Raw genomic sequence first — 19519 nt, 5'->3', positions numbered from 1 at the left:
GACCAGCAGGTCCCAACTCAGTCATGCCAGTCCCTTCCCTTTCTTGCTGATTTCTTACACCTGGGGATCGAGAGATCTTGTGCTCTATTGAAAGTGTCCTTGAAGATCTGCCAGTTCTGTTCTGCCCCCTTTTCCCTGAGGACCGTTTCACAGGGACTCCTATTGACTAACTCCTTGAAGAGCCAGAGGATTGCTTTCCTAAAATTCAGGGTCCTGACTAGGCTCCTCGTCTGGCACATATCCCTCAGGACCGTGAACTCCACCAGTGTGTGGTCACTGCAGCACAGGTTGCCTCCAATCTTGACATGCCCTATAAGCTCACTCGCACTGGTGACTAGGAGGTCCAGTATGGCAACCCCCTGGGTAGGGCTGTCTATTTCCTGTCTTAGGAATTTATCGTCAAGGCACTCCAGGAACCTCCTGGGTTGTCTAGAGCTCGCCATGTTACTTTTCCAGCAGATGTTGGGGTGGTTGAAATCCCCCAGCAGGACGAGAGCCTTCAAGCGCGATGCCTCCTGTAGCTGGAGTAAGAAGGCTTCATCAGTAGGTTCCCCTTGATCAGGTGGCTTGTAGTAGGCACCAACTACAAGGTTCCCCATGTGAACTTCTTGACGTTCAAGAAGGCCAAATGCAAGGTCCTACACCTGGGTCAGGGCAACCCCCAGTATCATTACAGGTTGGGGATGAAAGGATTGAGAGCATTCCTGCAGAGAAAGACTAGGGAATACTGGTGGATGAAAAGATGAACATGAGCTGACAGTATGTGCTCGCAGCCCAGAATGCCAACTGTATCCTGGGCTGCATCAAAAGAAGCATTGCTAGCAGGTCGAGGGAGGTGATTTTGCCCCCTTACTCTGCTCTGGTGAGACGCCACCTGGACTACTGTGTGCAGGTCTGGAGTCGTCAGTACAGGAAAGTCATGGACCTGTTGGGAGCAGGTCCAGAGGAGGGCAACAAAAATGATCAGAGGTATGGAACACCTCTCCTGTGAAGAAAGAACGAGGGGCAAGGGGTAATGGTTTTAAAATAACGTGGGTAGATTCAGAATAGATATAAGGAAGAAGTTTTTTACAATGAGGATGGTAAAACACTAGAACAGGTTGCCCAGAGAGGTGGTAGATGCACTGTCTGTGGAAACGTTCAAGGTAGGTTAGATGGGGCTCTGAGCAACCAGATCTTGCTAATTGCAGGAGAAGTTGGACTAGATGATCTTTAAAGGTCCCTTCCAACCCAAAACTATTCTATGCTACTATGTTTCTGTGGTTCCATTTAACAGTCATTATTTGCTAGCCTGCTGTATTCATATATGCTTGTGGAAATATTCTATGTAGTTAGAACACTTTGCTGTTGCTGCCAGATCTCCAGCATATAGAATTAGTTTTTCATAATCCCTTTTACAACATATAATTGAGGTTTGGGTTTTTCTGCAACATTGTAGCAGAGAAACTTGACATGTTTCAGCAAGGATGGGAAGAAAGGATGGTGAGCTGGGAGCTCAAGGAATTTTTCTTCCTCGATGGTAGGTAATCCATTCCTTACTAAAAGCATCCATGTCAAAAGATGTAGCATGTGCTGTTTTCCAAATAAAAAGCACTTCTTTACAATAATTTCAAGGTGAAATTATTATTGAAAATAATGAAAGTATAACATGTACATTACTTATATAACATTCTTATTTGTCAGTGGTCACTCACACTGATATGACTTTGCAGAGGATACCACATGAAGGGTATATTTTTTGTGTCAGACAAGAACATACACGTTGGTTAGACCATTTCCTTAATTCCATAGACAAAAGTAGCAAAGGTCAAAATTTGATATTGCATCAAGCAGTGTAGACTGTTGTTATGGATGAGCTGTGTAACACATAAAAACATACAGCAAAAATTAATGACAAAAACTAAAACATTAGTCTATGAGATTATAGAATCATAGAATGATTTGAGTTGGGAGGGACCTTAAAGATCATCTAGTTCCAAACCCCATGTTATCTAAATGCCTATGAGTGGTAAAGTGCAACTGTTCAGGCCAAAATGTTTAAAGACAATTTTGTGTAATTCTGTGATCCACAGCTGCAGGATATGGGCAATTTCCCACTTTTGACCGATAGTTTTGGAAGCTAATTTCAATTTGATTTGTCTTTAGTTTGTGTACAGTCATAAGAGTGATATGCTTGAGTTTTCAAAAAATTTGTAATGAATTTATTTCAGATTTATCTATACAGTGATGAAGGTGTGTTTTCCATCATTTCTATTTTTTATAGCTGTCAAGTAGATTATATGCAAATATGATAGTCAGTTATCTTTCAGGAACAAAGTGTTGTTCACTGTGAACTGAAGAAGGTGTTATGCACATTTTACCTTTGTTTTTTATTGGAATTCAGCCAGGGGTAAACATCAATTTAGGTTTTCCACTCAAAGGAGTCTTGGGGTATTTCTTTACAAGGTGCTTTACTGTTAAGTCCCTGAATATATTATAGCTAATTTAAGCAAACATAGGTAGGTGTCCACTTAAAAACTGTAAAAATGTTATTGCTAATGAGTGGCAAGAGTTACCATTAAGGAGTTAGTGTAGTCAGAGAAGACCTGGAAGATTAACAAGAAGATGTTTTCAAAAATCGTATTCCTGATGATTTGTAATAACTGATTGGCTTGAATGTTTTTCTGTGCTGCGTGAAGTGAAATTACCTCATAGCAGGGGCAGGGACTAGGGAGAAGTCAGTTGAGCATTAGCATTTTCCCTTGTGGTATTGCCTATTTCAACTTCTATATCAATTATAAAAGTTGCTCAGTTTAGGAACTCCATATTGCAAAATGTAGGATGCACAATAGCTCCACTTATTGTTAATTGGAGACACATGGCTGTCTGGTCATCAACAGAGCTACTAAAGTGATCTCTGTATTTCATTAAAAATGCAAGAATAACAGAGAACCCTCCAGCTGGGATCTGAGAGAGGAATGGAATTCAGGAATGCTTTGTATATCTGAGTGAATAATGCACCTTGCTGTGGAAAAGTGACCATCCCATGTTTTATTGTCTTACCCTTTGCATATCTCCGCAAACCCTTATTGTAGAGCAAATAGAAGCAGTTGGGAATAGGCTTCACAAAAAATACAGACAGTAGAATGTTTTACATACATGTACCAGTACGATACCCGATATGATAGTCAACATTTATACATCAGATCAAGGTGCTCCATTCATTGATATATCTCTTTTAAATAGAAATTCTGTTTCCTACCTAATCTAGTCTTGTTTTACCTCAAAATCTAAATATGACAATGAAAAATGCCTACTTTTTAATGTAGTCACAAATTACACTCCAACTGGGAACACTGGGATCATGGGATATCAATAATAAGAATGAGATGAGACCTGTTAATACTGGGCCCAGTTATTTATCTTCTAAATTTTAATTTAATTATTATTTAATTAAATTTATTTAATTATTGTTAAGGATAACCAGGATCAGCATCTAACCATTTCTTCCACCAGTTACTTCACAAGATACGTATAATATACATTGTTATGCTGTGATTTGTCAGAAGAGCAAATTTAGACAATTATTTTTCTGAATCACTGTAGGATTTTCGAGACCTTTAACCATTTCACTCAAAACTGACAATTCCCTGTTTGTGTCCTTTTAAAATTACTTCTAATTGGTTTGGGGTATTTTTAGCCTAAGGGAGCCCTCTAGCATGGAATTCTACTGCTTAACAGTTTTACAAAAATCATAATGTGTAAATCTACGTTCCTACTTGAAAATTATAGGGATTTAAGAATATTGGAAATTATGGTACTGATACATTTGATTCAGATCATAATATACAGTCTGCTACATCTGTGGGACAATATTGAAAGTTTGACCATTATTATGGTCTTGAAGTGATCCATTAGGACAATTAAGGGAACTGGAACACCTATTCATAAGTCAGAATGGTATATGCTTTCAGTCTGAAGAGGCATGTTAGCATCGAGGAGAATGCATACACAGGCAACAAGGGAAATACTGCTGGCTCACAGCAGTGCTGTAAAAAAATCGGACCACTATTTAGAGGTCCAGAAACTCATTTAGCTGATTTCCTGTGGAGGTCCAGAAACTCATTTAGCTGATTTCCTATGGGAGATGAGTTAGAAGAAGTTCCAGTAGATTCTTGTGCCTTCGGTTACTCTGTAAGGAAATAATGTGTTCAACGGTGCTTCAGGCATGCAGCAAGGTTGACATTGATGCCATATTTCCAAGACACTCACATATCTATCACTAGGCCTTTGTGTGTGTTTACATCTTGGGACCAGTTGGTAATCAAAGGAAAAGAAACATTATGGTGAAAATTACCGCGTTATCAAAGTATGGCTTCATCAAGAAAGATCCAGGTTGCAACGAATAAGGGAAACTTTTAATTACTACTGTTCTGTATTTTAAAATTGTCTCTACCGTATACAGATATGCATATCTCCTATGTTCTCTATGGGTTTTAGAGTAGTAGAAATGAATAATAAAAAAACCAACACGTTAAAATGCTGAAGAATCCTTGTCGGCAGGAAATGTCAGGTTAGCTACTGGTGCCAGTGCCAGAAACTGCAAGAGTTCAAACTTAAACCGAAATAAGGAAGATGGTGTTTGACAGTTATCAACACAGATCCTATTTCATATAAACTCAGCCCCAGGTGAATTTACTGGCTACATGTGAAGGATGGAAATCAAAACTCAACTGTAGTGGGCACTGCTTCCTCACTTTATATCACAACAATCACTCAACCACAAATGGCTGTAGTTCAAGAGTTTGCAGCAGCTTGCATAATTTAATAGATGAAATAAAGAATAGAGGAGTCAATTTGAAGTAAAGGAAAAGGCCGGGAAGGCAGAACATACTTACTTAAACCTGAATTTGCTCAAGAAACAGAAAATGTGAATATCAAAAATTACAGCTGGAAACCAGATATTTTCTCTGTTGGAATTTCAGCTAGCATTGCCCTTATCCAGTTAAATCTATCTGCTGCTGGTGCTACTGTTCCTCTGCTTCTCTGGTGTGAAGCAAAAGTTTACTGAGCCATAGCTTAGCCTCAAGCTTACTAGTAGGGTAGTAGAAAAGCCGTCCTTATTGTGTTGACTTCTCTGTATCCCTAACCTTACAGATCTCATGTCACCAATTAAGGAAGAAGAATACAATTATCACCTCTTTAAACTTCTACTAAAATAATAGAATATGAAATATAATAGTGATTTAAGCTGTTTGAAAGGGCCTAAAGGTTGGAGCATTCATAGCACTTCACTTTGAATGACAGATTCACATATTGCGAGGCACTGCAGAGCACTGTTTGGTAGCTTCCTGCAACAGGGGTGGTCATGGCTGCCTCCACTGCTTGTGTTGTGATTCCCATTTCCCACGAGGGTGTCTCATTCAGAACAAACTAGCTCCAGTCTTCTGTTTGTAGTGCATGATCGTGTAAATACCTTGCAATAGTATACCTTCAGCGTTTTTACTGGAACTTTAATACCATTCTATGCACTACTCGTTATTTGAACATCCCCTTTCAGTTTGAAAAAAAAGAGTTCTAAAAATATTTACCAGACAAAAACTATCACTAGTTGCTAGTGATTAACAAAGTAACATTTTATAGAGCCAACCTAGTTAGTGAAAATGAATGTGTAAATTCACAGCATACTTAATAAGGATATCCATGTAAGTTGCAGGTACAGAAAATTTGTTGAGTTCTGGTTGTGAAAAATAGTGAAGGTGTTGTTGGCTTTCGCCATAATAAGGCTATAAATCTTTGACTTATAAGGATAACTAACCTTTAGTAAATTAGGAAACATGAGAAACCTCAAAGATAACAACTAACAGCAACTATGAAGAAAAACATCATGAAGAAAAACATCCGAGAGAAACAAAAGAGAACTTCTCCAAAAGACTCCACAAGTGATTAACAGAAGGAAACAGATGCATAGGAGAAGGGAGTTGATGATAATCGATCCTACCAGAAGGAAACAGATGCACGGGAAAAGGGAACTGAAGATCATCGATCCTCAGAAACAATTGTCAGAAGGAAACACACAAATAGAAGAGAAAAAGGACTAATAACAATCAGTCATTATAAACAATTACTCTGTCTAAAATAGTGAATACGTATGCAATATTGAATGTACATAAGACATGGTTGAAGTGTTAGCTGGTGTGCCTCTGACTTGAGTCATGTACCCAGCGCTGTGCTTTTGCTTTATTGACTTTGTCCCTATAATAAAATAAGGGCCATTTCTGTTTAAGGGATCTGGCTATTTGTTACAATTTGGGGGCTCGTCCGGGATAATCCACTTGGTCCCAGTGGGCTCCGAGACCCCCAGCAGGAGGTGCACCCCACCGATTTTGGCGGCCTGCTCGGAGGACTTCCCGGTGCCTGTTGAGACTCCAAGCTAATAATCCCACGAGAGGAGGGACTCATAAAGCAAAAGGGGTAAGTCTCCCCAGGAAAAACCGCGGTAGCCCATAATTCTTGTGCACGAAGACCCAGGCAAGAAAACAGGACTGTAAGTACCGCTTGGTTGGGCGGGTTTGGGGCTTGATTGCTGCGTGTGTGGAACTCGGACCAGACAGTCCGGATCTGGGGAGCAAGTGCGGAGTCTTTCTAACCGTGGTTCTACAAGCCCCTGCAATAGTCCCTGCAACAAATTTTTCCCTCAAATGGGAAAATGAGTTTGTAACCTTGGGAAAATCTGTAGACAGTATGTTTAATATGTTTAACTGTTGGGTGTGTGGAGGACCATTTGGCCTGGAAAGCTGGCCATGGACCTCTGTCCCCCTTTCCCCAACATGGCTAGTGAGCAATTATAGTGAAGCTGGAAATAATACCTACTGGAAAGAAGAAAGTCTTGGCCAGCACGATACCCAGCCCAAGGCCAATTCTTTGAGGTTTCTCATGTTTCCTAATTTACTAAAGGTTAGTTATCCTTATAAGTCAAAGATTTATAGCCTTATTATGGCGAAAGCCAACAATACCTTCACTATTTTTCACACTAAGGATCTGCGTATGGTTTGTAATTGTATTCCTTGCTGTCCTCCCTCCAACAGGCTTAAGTTCCTGTCCCCACTCCCACCTAATTTCAGATGCTAACTGTACTTTCTTTCTCTTGTTGGGAGCTCATAAGTACATCTGCAGTGTTATTTAGCCCATTGTCCATAAGTCACAATTTACTCATAAGGCAGGAGAAGATAATTTGTAAAAAATACTGCAATCAGAGAAATAGCAAGTACCCTGAAGGAAAGCTAGGAGTTAATTCATGATTGCTGTGGGTATCTTCTGGCATCCCAGCCCAAGCGCCACATTCTTTTTTTGGTCTTCTGGATTTAATCGTTTCTAATTTTGAGATAAACCACAATTTTATAAAGTAATAACTTTCTATTTACTTACATGATACACAGCAATCCTCAGCTGTCTTGCCTGGTACTTAACAGGAGAGGCATGCAGTTTTGTGCATGTATTTTAAAAAGGCTAGGTGATCTATCAATTAAAAATGTTGAAGAGCGATGGTCTAAGGGAATAAAATTTAGATAATGTGGCATGAGGTTTCCAGCTGTGGATAAGTTAGAGGCAGTTGTTCTTGTATAATTATGTTGATGTATTGCTGAGCAATTTTCTAGTGCAATATGCTGCACCGAGGTGAAACTGGTGCATTTGCTGGTGCAACTGTCTCTAAGCTAGACAAAGCCCTGCTCTCAGTGTCAGGCTTCTCAGGGAACACACATCAACAGAACTGCTCTGCCTGAGTGCAATAAGCAACCTGACTGCTAAGTGGAAACACACCACAGAAAACAACCTACAGCAAAAGATCACGTTTGTTAACTGTTTTACAATCATTTGTAAGGTTCCTTAACATTACTCTTAATTTATGCCATTGTGTTCACTGCCTCTTGCACACGCTTTTCCCATAAGGAGCCAATTTGTCTACTGGAGAGACATACATTCTTAAAGAAAAAGGGAATTTTTAATCTTAAAAGGAATAAGAACATTTCGATGCTTCTAAGAATACTGAAGCTCTTCAGAGTATCAGGTAACCAAAGCTTGCAGCATTCCTATGATGTTGCTTAGTATTACTTCCTTTTAAAAGACAAAGAGAGTGAGAAATAGAACTGGTTCAGTGATTTTGCATGTTTTTGGTTAGATAAGGCCCAGAAGCTTTGAGCCTTAATTCTCAGCACTCCCTTCTGGACTCTGCATTTAATTGTCATTGTAATATGTATTCTTATAAATAAAAGAATTGTAGTACGTACATAAAACTTCTGACTGTTTTCTGCTTTCAAAAAGATTTTATTTTGTTGCTTGGAATTGATTTCATGTGGTGCAGCCAAAAAAACAAATGAAAAACATGACAGCCAAACAGTTGCATGGCGTGGAGTCCTTAACCATGAGAGTCATGTCGAAGGACTGTCAGGAGGACTGCTGACCTCACTGTATTTTGAAATCATCTGTTTCTGAAACACATATTTATAATCCATATAATCACTATACCAGTGTCTCATTTGGCCTGTAGCAGTAGTCTATCTTTTTAAGATTTCCACTTACTGCATAGATTTCAGTCTTGGATATAGGAAAGACATGTGACGTGACTCTCATAGATTAAACTTTCTATAGTCAAGCAAAGCAACTGTATTTTTGCTCTCTCTACATGTATACTTCTACTAGTTCATTATCATTTTAGAGATAGATGCTTTAGAGAGAAAAATTGATCAGATATTATATGTAGCATTTTCAAAAGTGGTATAAGGGATCAGTATACTAAAATGGCATATGCATCCTTTAAACTATATACCTATATGAAAATCCACAATGTTTAATCACAAAAAAATACGCAACAATTAGATATGTGTAACAGATAACATAGAAGAGTAGCACAGGCTTCCTTAGTAAGAAAAGCTTAGCAAAAGTTGTTGTAAAAGTACTCAAATATATGAATCACTCTGAACGACTAATTGTAAAAGATAGTGTAAAGAAGATAGTGTAAAACAATCACATCGGTATCTACTGAAAAATTAAAATTATTGAAATCAATATACAAATTAAAACAGAACAAAATCTGGAAAAATACAACTAGAATCCAAATCTCCATATTAGTCAAACTGAAGGAAGAATAACATTGTTCTGTTTCAACAGCAGTGGTGAATTACAGGTAAAAATTTGGCATCAATGTATTTTTGCTTTCTAGGTTTTTAATCTATACTAATTTTCTTTAAACACACTGATAAGCTTCTATTTTTTACTTAAGAGGCAATAGCTTCTACTTTCCTTGATTTAGAACTACTTTTCATTTCTTTGTCGTGCTTTTTGATTCACACTGCTTAAAGATGTGTCATAAGGACAAAACAACACTTTTTTTTCAGCAACAAGTTGAAAGTATGCATTTCAATTCTAAAAAATCAAAGGAAGGCTTTTTTTCTGTAATACTTCTGAATTTTGTAAAATTATTTGTAGTCCTTTTAATATACTGAAGAGTAAAATGAAAGCTTCATATGCAAGCAATGGGAATGCATATGCCATTTTAGTATACTGATCCCTTATACTGCTTTTGAAAATGCTACATATAATGCAAGCAAGTAGGAATTTTCATCAGATTGCGGATGAAGTTTATTATGCCTGAATCCAATAAATGTTTTACATATATTATTTGCTGTAAAGAATAAATCTGAAAACATCCTGGATTTTATAGAAATTGTACTTATTAACTCAGGAGCCATGTTATAAATCAGTCATTCAATCCTTACCTTACATTTCACTGTGCCAGAAGGGAAGTTATATTTATTTGCAGGATGTTCGATGCATGATGCTGAAGATTGTCTTCCAGGAGTCTACAGCTATGATCTTAGTGAATACAAAATTTCAAAGTGAATTCTGTTTACAGTTTAACTAAAGCAATGTCAAATGCAAAGAGCTGGGTTGTTTTTTTGTGTTTGTTTTTTTTTTCTTTACAAATATAGCATTTTTTCAGTGCTGCTTTTGTAATGCAAACTGGTGATGAGAATTGGCATCTATTCAGCTTGTGCCTTAGTAGAACTGTCTATATCCTTATCACCTCCAAAAACATCAGTTATATTAGGAATATTATTTTGATACATATTAGAATATTTTATAGTAAAATACAATATTAAATACTTATAATGTATGTGATACTACATGCAAAAGATCTACCAATTCCCTTAAAATATCATTGCTTTATAAATACAAAAACTTAACAAAATCCATTTTGGATTCCCAAAGTCTAGTGTGTTATAGTGATTTTTTCCATAAAGCTAATTATTTCAGGCATCTTAGCTACTAGACATTAGCCAGCTCTACAAAGATAGTGTGTTTCTTGGTGTTTTAATGGAATGAAGACACATACAGGAATTGGTTAACTTTCTTTATTGGTGTAGCTGCTGCTGTAATTCTACAGGTTATTTATAAGGAGCATAGATAGACACCTAGATGGAATGCAGCTTACTTGGGAGTACCTTTTTTACATATCTCCTTACTTCATTCACTGAAGGCAGCTTGGCTCACTGAGTGAGGTTCCTTGCTGTGAGCTTTCTGAATAAAAATCTAGTTCTGTGCCAAATGCCAGTTCTCAGTATGCAGCATTTCAGGTCCCACTTCAGACTTCTTGGCTCCACAGAGGAACATAACTTAAAACAGTGAGCAGAACGCATGCTCAAAACACATCCTTTCAACAGTATCATTTTCAGTGTTCATGTGAAAACAGGAACTTTAGTAAATACACCTTGGAAAATGTTCCCAGACATTGTGCTTAGAGGTTGGTGGGAGAAATATCTTAATAATTTCCAAAGTATTGCCATCAATGTCAGGATAAATGCAATATTTTTTGAAGTTTCCCTTTCCTTCCTGAAAAAACACAGAGATGCTAATAATAATTGATCCAGAGACATTACATTTCAATGGGATATGAGATACTCTGGCAGAACAAGCAAGTGAACCTGAGTGGTCCGTAGCTCACGTACCTACACACCTACTAGGCTATGGATTTATTCACTCTCTCTAGTTCTCTGTTTATATGTCAATTAGTATAAATGGAACAACTGTGATGGGAAAGAGCAAGAGATCTATCCCAGAGCTTATAAAATGTGCCTTATAAAAGGCATATAAAAGCCAAATACAGAAAATTGACAGATTTTTTTTATTTCCTGAGATAATGGTAATCAGAAAGGTAAAACAGCTTGAGCAGGTAAAGCGACATTGAATCAGACAACTTCTTATCTGAAAAGATGCATACACATTATGGGCTGCTTCATCCATGTTAACAGTTATGGGTAAGATCCAGCTTCAGCTGATGCTCCAGTGATGCCCATGGATCTGTCTTCAGAAAGGAAGAAAAATGCCACTGCAGATGGGTGGTGTTGAGCAGGCAGTCACAAGAGAGGCAGTGGGATATTCATCACTGAAGCAACTGTGAAGAAGGAATAGCAAAAGAAGGGCCAGAGGGCAAAATCTGACCTGTTGCATGATGTGTTTTGTATGTGAATGGGGTGGACCATGAGAGCTCTGGAACTAATCTAAGGGTAACCCCTACAGAGAACTTTTTTTATCTTCTCAACTTTCCTGGTTTCTTAATGGATGAATGACTTATTATTACACATAGAAGGATAAGACCTCCTAAGTCTAGGTTGTTTCCTGTTGCCGTCATGATTACAAATGTTGGTTGTGTTTACTCCTCTGAAATGAGCAGCATTAAAATTTTCCAGATTTTTATGGTGATTATTTTATATTACACCAGCAGAGTGAGAACGCATTTTTCAGCAATAGATCATTATGGATACTTAGGCTGACAGAAAACCTGTTGTATATTATGCAATTCTGTGATACTGTGAATGCAACTTACAAGCTTCTGGTACTACAGAAAGGGCTGTGGAAATTTTTTAGTTGACCATGTTTGTCATTTGTAGTGGAGTGCACAACCTGCAGAGCGTTCAGCCAGCACCCTTAACCAAGTCCATTAGAACTTGCTTAGAATTTTCTCTAATGTTGAGCCAGGTTTGAATGTATGCTTCACACTGATGAGAAAAAATGTATAGACTCTGCTTTTGTGTAGGTGGGGATGCAGAACATGAGTAACTTAATTTACATTTTGCAGGGCTGCATTTCCTTCCTATTACTATTTAAGGTATATCTGCCTTCAGGTTTTTATATCAGTCTGAGTATAAGAATTTTGCTAGCATTGTTCATGCAAGGTGACATTTTGCACATTTTAGTTTAGATCTTTTGTTTTACTTTCCTTGATTTTTATTTTTTTTAAGCAATTATTATTCTGAGACTGAACATCATGGATGAAATCCATCGCTTCCAAAGAGATGACGTAATATTATGAAGTTCAATCGGGTTGATGTGTGACTTGTCACTACAGTTGTTTATGAAGAAGAAATATGGGAATAAATTCAGGTCTTGGCCTGCTTTATATGTGTGTTCAAATATCTGCATTTCTGAGGAAGGAAACATAGACAGGTCAGGACTCTATGGTCATTTGCTGGGATCCCAGAAATACCACTCTTGTGCAAATGCCATGCACTTCTGCCTGACCAGATAGAAAATAGACTTGTGTTTTTTGCATACAAAATGTTTGTGTCTAAAATGAACCATGGTATTTAAAATTTGGTGGTGGGACTATGGGAAGTCACTGCCTTTGCCTGATATAAGATTATTGCCAGTGGTATTAAAGAACAGGTAATGTAATTTTTTTTTTTCATTTTAAGTAAAAGACTGTACCTCTGGGCTTGATTTTTCAAGTGTTGTGTAACACACAATAATAAGGGTTGGTTTAGATATGTTTATCTAAAACTTGCCTCTTTTTGTGACCTAAAGACAAGTTGTAACTGTATTACTACATATCTTTGTTAAATTGCTCCTCTCCAAAACTAATTCAAGGTTAGAGCTGTATGAGGAACTAAAATAAGAGATCTTAAACTTTCATGTCTTTATTTATTACTATGTCTGTTTAAATCTTACTGCTTAATATTGCTTAAAATGTCTTTTCATTTCTTTCCACCCAACCAAATCCTCCTGCCTGCAGCTTAAATGTCCCAGAATCTTAGAGTCATAGTTTCTTTGCTTCTTTTTTTCTCCCTAGCACTTACCTCCTAACAGTTACACCATCACAGAATCATCTGTGTTGCTCTGTCCATTTTAGTTCACTTTTTTTTGTCAGGCAGCTGGTTTTCTCTGATTCACTATGCCAAGCAAAAGCCCCTTTACTGTTTTTCCTAGACTCTTTGCAACTCTGTGCTGTTACTTTCCACCATTTCCACTTGTCTTATTTCACAATTGTTAATAACAACTTTAACAACTCCTTTGTCTCCTTGTCATATGATGTCTCTGCTGCTCCTTCCTCTTTTTTCTCTTGCTGATATGGAATAATTAATGCATTTATATTGATACCACTGCTTAAAGTAGACACCAGACTTAAATCGACACTAGGTTGCTCTGGAACATGTCTAGTCAGGAGATTAATATCTCCATGGATGGAAATTCCTCAGCCATTCTGGGGAACCATTTCCAGTGTTTGACCACTCTGACGGAAAAAAGTTTTCTCTTATTTTCTGACAGAATGCTGTAATATTTTTGTACTTTTTAAGATGTTTAAAACACTAACTACAACAATATTTAATTTAATGATTATAATAACCTGCATCTCCCTGAACTCCCCTCAATAAATGTGCACACAGCTAAAGAAACATAACTAGACTATAACCTCTTTCCCCAGCCTCTCTGCACATCCAGTGAAAGTGATTGGGGATCTGTGGCTCACCAGTAAAGTGGTGTGAGGAAGGCAAACCAACAGGAGGTGACTAATATTAAAAAACAAACTAAAACAAAACGAAGCACACAAAAAAACCCAACCCATAACACAAAAAAAACCCAGCAACAACAACAACAAAACCAAACCAAATTAATTAAATAAATAAATAACCCAGCAAAACCACCCCACCCCCCAAAAAAAAGAAAATATATAGGAAATTAATTTGGATACAAATCAGAGCTATGCAGATATAAGCAAGACATTCTGAGTGGCTCAAACATTCATGACATCTGCTGTCAAAAGAGCTGACACAGCAGATTGCTTTTGTCCTCTGCAAACGCAAGTTTGTATCGAGACAAAATCATAGAATCATAGAATCATAGAATAGTTTGGGTTGGAAGGTACCTTCAAGGTCATCTGGTTGAAGCCCCCTGCCATGGTCAGGGACACCTCCCACTAGAACAGGTTGCTCAAAGCCCCATCCAGCCTGGTCTTGAACACTTCCAGGGATGGGGTATCCACAATCTCCCTTGTTCCTCCACCTCACCACCCTCACAGTAAAGAATTTCTTCCTAATATCCAACCTAAATCTACCCTCTTTCAGTTTGAGGCCATTACCCCTTGTCCTATCATTTCACTCCGTGATAATGAGTCCCTCCCCATCTTTCCTGTAAGCCCCGTTCAGGTACTGGAAGGCTGCTATAAGGTCTCCCCAGAGCTTCTCAGCCTGTCCTCATAGCATAGGTGCTTCAGCCCTCTGATCATCTTCGTGGCCCTCCACTGGACTCATTCCAACAGGTCCATGTCCTTCTTCTGCTGAGGGCTCCAGAGCTGCATGCAGTACTCCAGGTGTGGTCTCACCAGAGTGGAGCAGAGGGGTAGCATCACCTCCCTCGAACTGCTGGCCATACTTCTTTTGATGCAGCACAGGATGCAGTTGGTTTTCTGGGCTGCAAGTGCACATTGCCTGCTCATGTTGAGCTTCTTGTCCACCAGCACTCCCAAGTCCTTCTGCTTGGGGCTGCCCTCAAGCCATTCTCTGCCCAGCTTGCATTTGTGCCTGGGATTGCCATGACCCAGGTGCAGGACCTTGCACTTGGCCTGGTTGAATTTCATGAGGTTCGTACAGGCCCACCTCTCAAGCCTGTCCAGGTCCCTCTGGATGGCATCCCTTCCCTGTAGTGTGTTGACCGCCCCACACAGTTTGGTGTCATTAGCAAACTTGCTGAGGGTGCACTGTCTGTGTCTCCGACAAAGATGTTAAATGGCACTGGTCCCAGTACTGACTCCGAGGAATGCCACTCGTCACTGGTTTCCACTTGGACGTTGAGCCATTGACTACAACCCTTTGAGTGCAGCCATCTAGCCAGTTCCTTATCCACCAAGTGGTCCATCCATCAAATCCACGCCTTTCCAATTTAGAGACCAGGATGTCATGCAGGCCAGTGTCAAATGCTTTGCATAAGTCCAGGTAGATGAGATCGGTTGCTCTCCCCTTATCTACCAATGCTGTGGCAACATCATAGAAGGCCACCAAATTTGTCAGGCGCGGTTTGCCTTTGGTGGAGCCATTTTGGCTATGGCCAGCCACCTCCTTATTTTCCATGTGCCTTAGCATAGTTTCCAGGAGGATCTGCTCCATGATCTTGCTGGGCACAGAGGTGAGACTGAGTGGTCTGTAGTTCCCTGGATCTTCCTTTTTTCCCTTTTTGAAAATGGGTGTTATGTTTCCCTTTTTTCAGTCAGCAGAAACTTTACCAGACTGCCACAACTTTTCAAATATAACGGAAAGCAGCTTAGTGACTTCATATGCTAGTTCCCTCAGGACCCGTGGATGGACTTCATCAGGTCCTATGGACTTATGCACCGTCAGGTTCCTCAGATGGTCTTGAACCTGATCTTCTCCTACAGTGGGTGGTTCTTCATTCTCATAGACCCTGCCTTTGCCTTCTGCAACTTGGGTGGTGTGGTTGCAGCCCTTGCTGGTGAAGACTGAGGCAAAAAAGTCATTCAGCACCTCAGCCTTCTCCATATCCTGGGTGATCAAGTCTCCTGTTTCCTTGTGGAAAGGAGGGCCCGCATCTTCCCTACTCTTGCCTTTATCCCTGACATACTTATAGAATTTTTTCTTGTTATCCTTGATTTCCTTAGCCAGATATAATTCTATCTGGGTTTAGCTTGCCTAATCTGGTTCCTGGCCACTTGGACACTCTGTATTCCATCCAGTCAACCCGTCCTTGCTTCCACCCTCTGTAGGCCTCCTTTTTGCTTTTGAGGTTGTTAATCCACGCAGGCCTCTTGACATTTTTGCCTGACTTCTTTTTTCTTGGGATGCACCGCTCCTGAGCTTGGAGGAGGTGATCCTTGAATACTAACCAGCTTTCTTGGGGCCCTCTTTCCTCCAGTACTTTTTGCCATGTTACCCTGCCAAGCAGGTCCCTCAAGAGGCCAAAGTCTGCTCTCCTGAAGTCCAGGGTAGCGAGCCTGCTGTGTGCCCTCCTTACTGCTCGAAGGATCTTGAATTCTACCATTTCATGATCACTGCAGCCAAGGCTACCCTTGGGCTTGTTATTCCCCACCAGCCTCTCCTTGTCGGCAAGGACAAGGTCCAGCATAGTTCCTGGACCCAGGAACTATGGGTTCCTGGACCAGCATAGTTCCCGGAGGTTCACAGACCCTCATTGGCTCCTCTGCCATTTGGAGAAGAAAGTTGTCATCGACACATTCCAAGAACTTCCTGGATTTCTCTTGCCCCACTGTGTTGTCCTTCCAACAGATCTCAGGGTGGCTGAAGTCCCCCATGGTGACCAGGGTCTGTGAATGCAATGCTGCTCCTGCTCCTATCTGTCTATGGAGGGCCTCCTCCACTCCAATGTCTTGGTCAGGTGGCCTGTAGCAGACCCCTACTGTAATGTCACCTGCCCCTGTGTTCCCTTTAATCTTGACCCCTAAGCTCTCCGTTGGGTCTTCGTCCATCCCCAGGTGGAGCTCCATGGACTCCAGCTGTTCATTGATATAGAGAGCAACACCCCCTCCTCATCTCCCCAGCCTGTCCTTCCTGAAGAGTCTGTATCCCTCCATTCCAACACTCCAAGCATAAGAGCCATCCCACCATGTCTCTCTGATGCCAATAAGATCATAGCCCTGGAGGTGTGCGCACATCTCTAACTCCTCTTGCTTGTTTCCCATGCTACGTGAATTTGCGTAAAGCCACTTCAGTTGGGCACCTGATGAAGCTGACTCACTGGCTGGAGCGTCTGCCTTTCCTTCATGCTGCTCTTCAGGTGGTCTTCCTTTGAGGTGTTTATCTGTGACTCCCCGGGTCCTATTGCCTCAGGAGCCCCTGGCTCCTCCCCATAAGACTTTGAGTGTGCTGCAGTGTACCCAGCACATCTCGGAGCAACAGGCTGAAGGCCTTTGCTAGTGACCCATCCCTCAGTCCTTAGAGCATCATCCCTTGGCTTGTCAAGAGCAAGCCAGGTAATATCCCCTTCCCCCAATAAGTCTAGTTTAAAGCCCAGTCAATGAACCCTGCTAGCTCATGAGCAAACACCCTCTTCCCCCTGTCGGAAAGATGAGCCCCATCCGACACCAACAAGCCTCGTGCCGTTTAGGCCATCCCATTGTGGAAAAACCCAAAACTGTGGCAGTGACACCAGCCACGGAGCCATGTATTGACAGAATGCACATGTCTGTTTCTTTCAGAGTGCCTGCCTGTAACTGGGAGAACAGAAGAAAAGATAACCTGCACCCCAGACTCCCTTATTAACCTTCCCAAGGCCCTGAAGTCTCTTTTGATTGTTCTTGGGCTATGTGTTGCCACCTCATCACCACCCACGTGAAAGAGGAACAGTGGGTGGTAGGGCCGAACCAGGCTGGTAAGTTTTCTAGCCATGTCCCGGACCTGGGCCCCAGGGAGGCAGCATACTTCCCTATGAAGAAGGTCTGCCCAGCATATTAGGCCCTCTGTTCCCCTCAGAAGGGAGTCACCTACTGCTATAGCTCGCCTCTTCTTCCTTGTGGAGGTGGTTTTCAAATGGGGAGTAGGCCTTACTGGTCCTGGCAACTCTTCTGGTGTAGCCAAACCATCTTCCATGCTATCCATAGGCTGGCCTGCCTCCTTGAAAGCCTCATACCTATTATACAGAGGCACCTGGTTAGGGAATGTGGGCAAGGAGGGGGTTTGCTTGGCACCCTTAGTACGGACTAGCGTCCATTCAATACCCTTCTTTTGGCCACTGCCTTCGGTCTAGCAGGGGGAGGGTACCAGAACAACCTTCAGCTCGGGGTTTTTTTGGTGGCTCCTCTGGTTTTTTACCAATCAATTTCTTACACTCCCTGATGCTCCACGGCCTTTCTACTTCCTCTTTTAGCTCTGCTACCAGGCTGAGTAGGTTATCCACTTGATTGCATCTCACACAGCTGTCATCTCTTTTACCGTCCACTAGCCATGAGAGGTTAAGGCACCCCCTGCAGCCAGAGACCTGGGTGGCTGCATGCCTCCATGAGAGCTCTGTTTGTATGGCTACGTCTGCTCTGACAAGTGCAGAAGACGCAGGAAACTGCGTCTTTTGGGTAGAGACCACAGCTGAGCTTCCCTCCTGAGCTTTCCGCGCCCTTCCCACACCCTTCCATGCAAACTGCCACGCTATGCCCTGTTGGCCATGCTCAATTAACTCTCTCTGGATACACCAGCCCTGTTCCCTTCCCATTCAAAAATGATGAATGCAGAGAAAGGGTTTTGTTTCTACTTCTGTTCTTTCTTTGTTGTTTTTTTTTAGCATGCCAGAAGATAAAAAAGCTATTGGTCACGCCTTACTCAAGACACAGCTCAGCTGTGGTCGGGGAAAGTGTCTGTGTTTATCCTAGTATCCACTATGAGGAAGTGATTGATGATCTGAACGTGTTCAGTCAAGTAAATAAAGCCGTCTTTGTGTTTAGGAAACATGTCTCACAATGCTGAAACAATATATTTGAGTTTTAGGGTAAGTCTATGCAACCTTAAGAAAAATTGCAATTGCAAAGTGGAAAGTATGTTTGCATTCGATGAAGACTAACATTAAAATCAGGTTTACAAATGCTTATATATGTGCTATATAAACATGAATTACTTAATCAATGTCTTACTCCAATATAAAACTTAAGGACATACATTTAAGAGAACATCTTTCTGCTCACATTATTTACCAGAACACATATTTATACACCTAAGAAAATAAGTAGCTCTTAATGTAGTTGAAACTCACAGGTTACCTGTGTTTAACTGGATGGATTTTTTTTGTTACCATTTGTATAAGAAGACCATTTAAACAGCTGGATAACTTTAGGCACTGTTCTTTTGGTTTTCATAAAATATTGGATTGTATCGCATATAAGTAAAGTATGGTTTTATTAATGCTGATAAACTAATGACAATACCTTTTAGATCATTAACATTCTTTTTGTGCTGTCATATGGAGTTCTCATTCTTCATTAAAATTTACAAATGCGGCAGAGGGTACAAGTTATAATCAATTACCCTGCTGTTACTATGACTTTTGGTGTAAAATTCCATATTGTATTTCACAATCTTTTAGTTAGACCCCTGTTAAAACCACTGGTTCAGCATGTGGTAGCAGTTTAATGATGAATTATTTTAAGACCAGCATATTTGAGAATAAGAAGTTATTTGATTCAAAGTTTTGAAGTATAGTGAGCTCACAATTGATGAAGAATTTTCCAACTAATGTCAGCTTCAAGCTGAAA

General features: G+C 40.4%; 1 long non-coding RNA gene across 1 annotated transcript in view; it reads right to left on the bottom strand.

Annotated features, from left to right (window-relative positions):
• Positions 1–3376: 3376 nt before the first annotated feature.
• The window catches only part of LOC134508515 (uncharacterized), a 49085-nt gene continuing 32942 nt past the window's right edge, over positions 3377–19519 (bottom strand). Inside the window, exons 2-3 of the long non-coding RNA XR_010069075.1 lie at positions 9756–9852; positions 3377–4171 (exon numbers count right to left, since the gene is read on the bottom strand). This is a non-coding gene — a long non-coding RNA (uncharacterized LOC134508515). The remainder of the gene's footprint in view (positions 4172–9755; positions 9853–19519) is intronic.

This window comes from Chroicocephalus ridibundus, chromosome Z, assembly GCF_963924245.1.
Source record: "Chroicocephalus ridibundus chromosome Z, bChrRid1.1, whole genome shotgun sequence".
Taxonomy (NCBI): Eukaryota; Metazoa; Chordata; class Aves; order Charadriiformes; family Laridae; genus Chroicocephalus; species Chroicocephalus ridibundus.
Note: the sequence above shows the minus strand (reverse complement) of the source record. Positions and strands in the feature narration are given on the sequence as shown.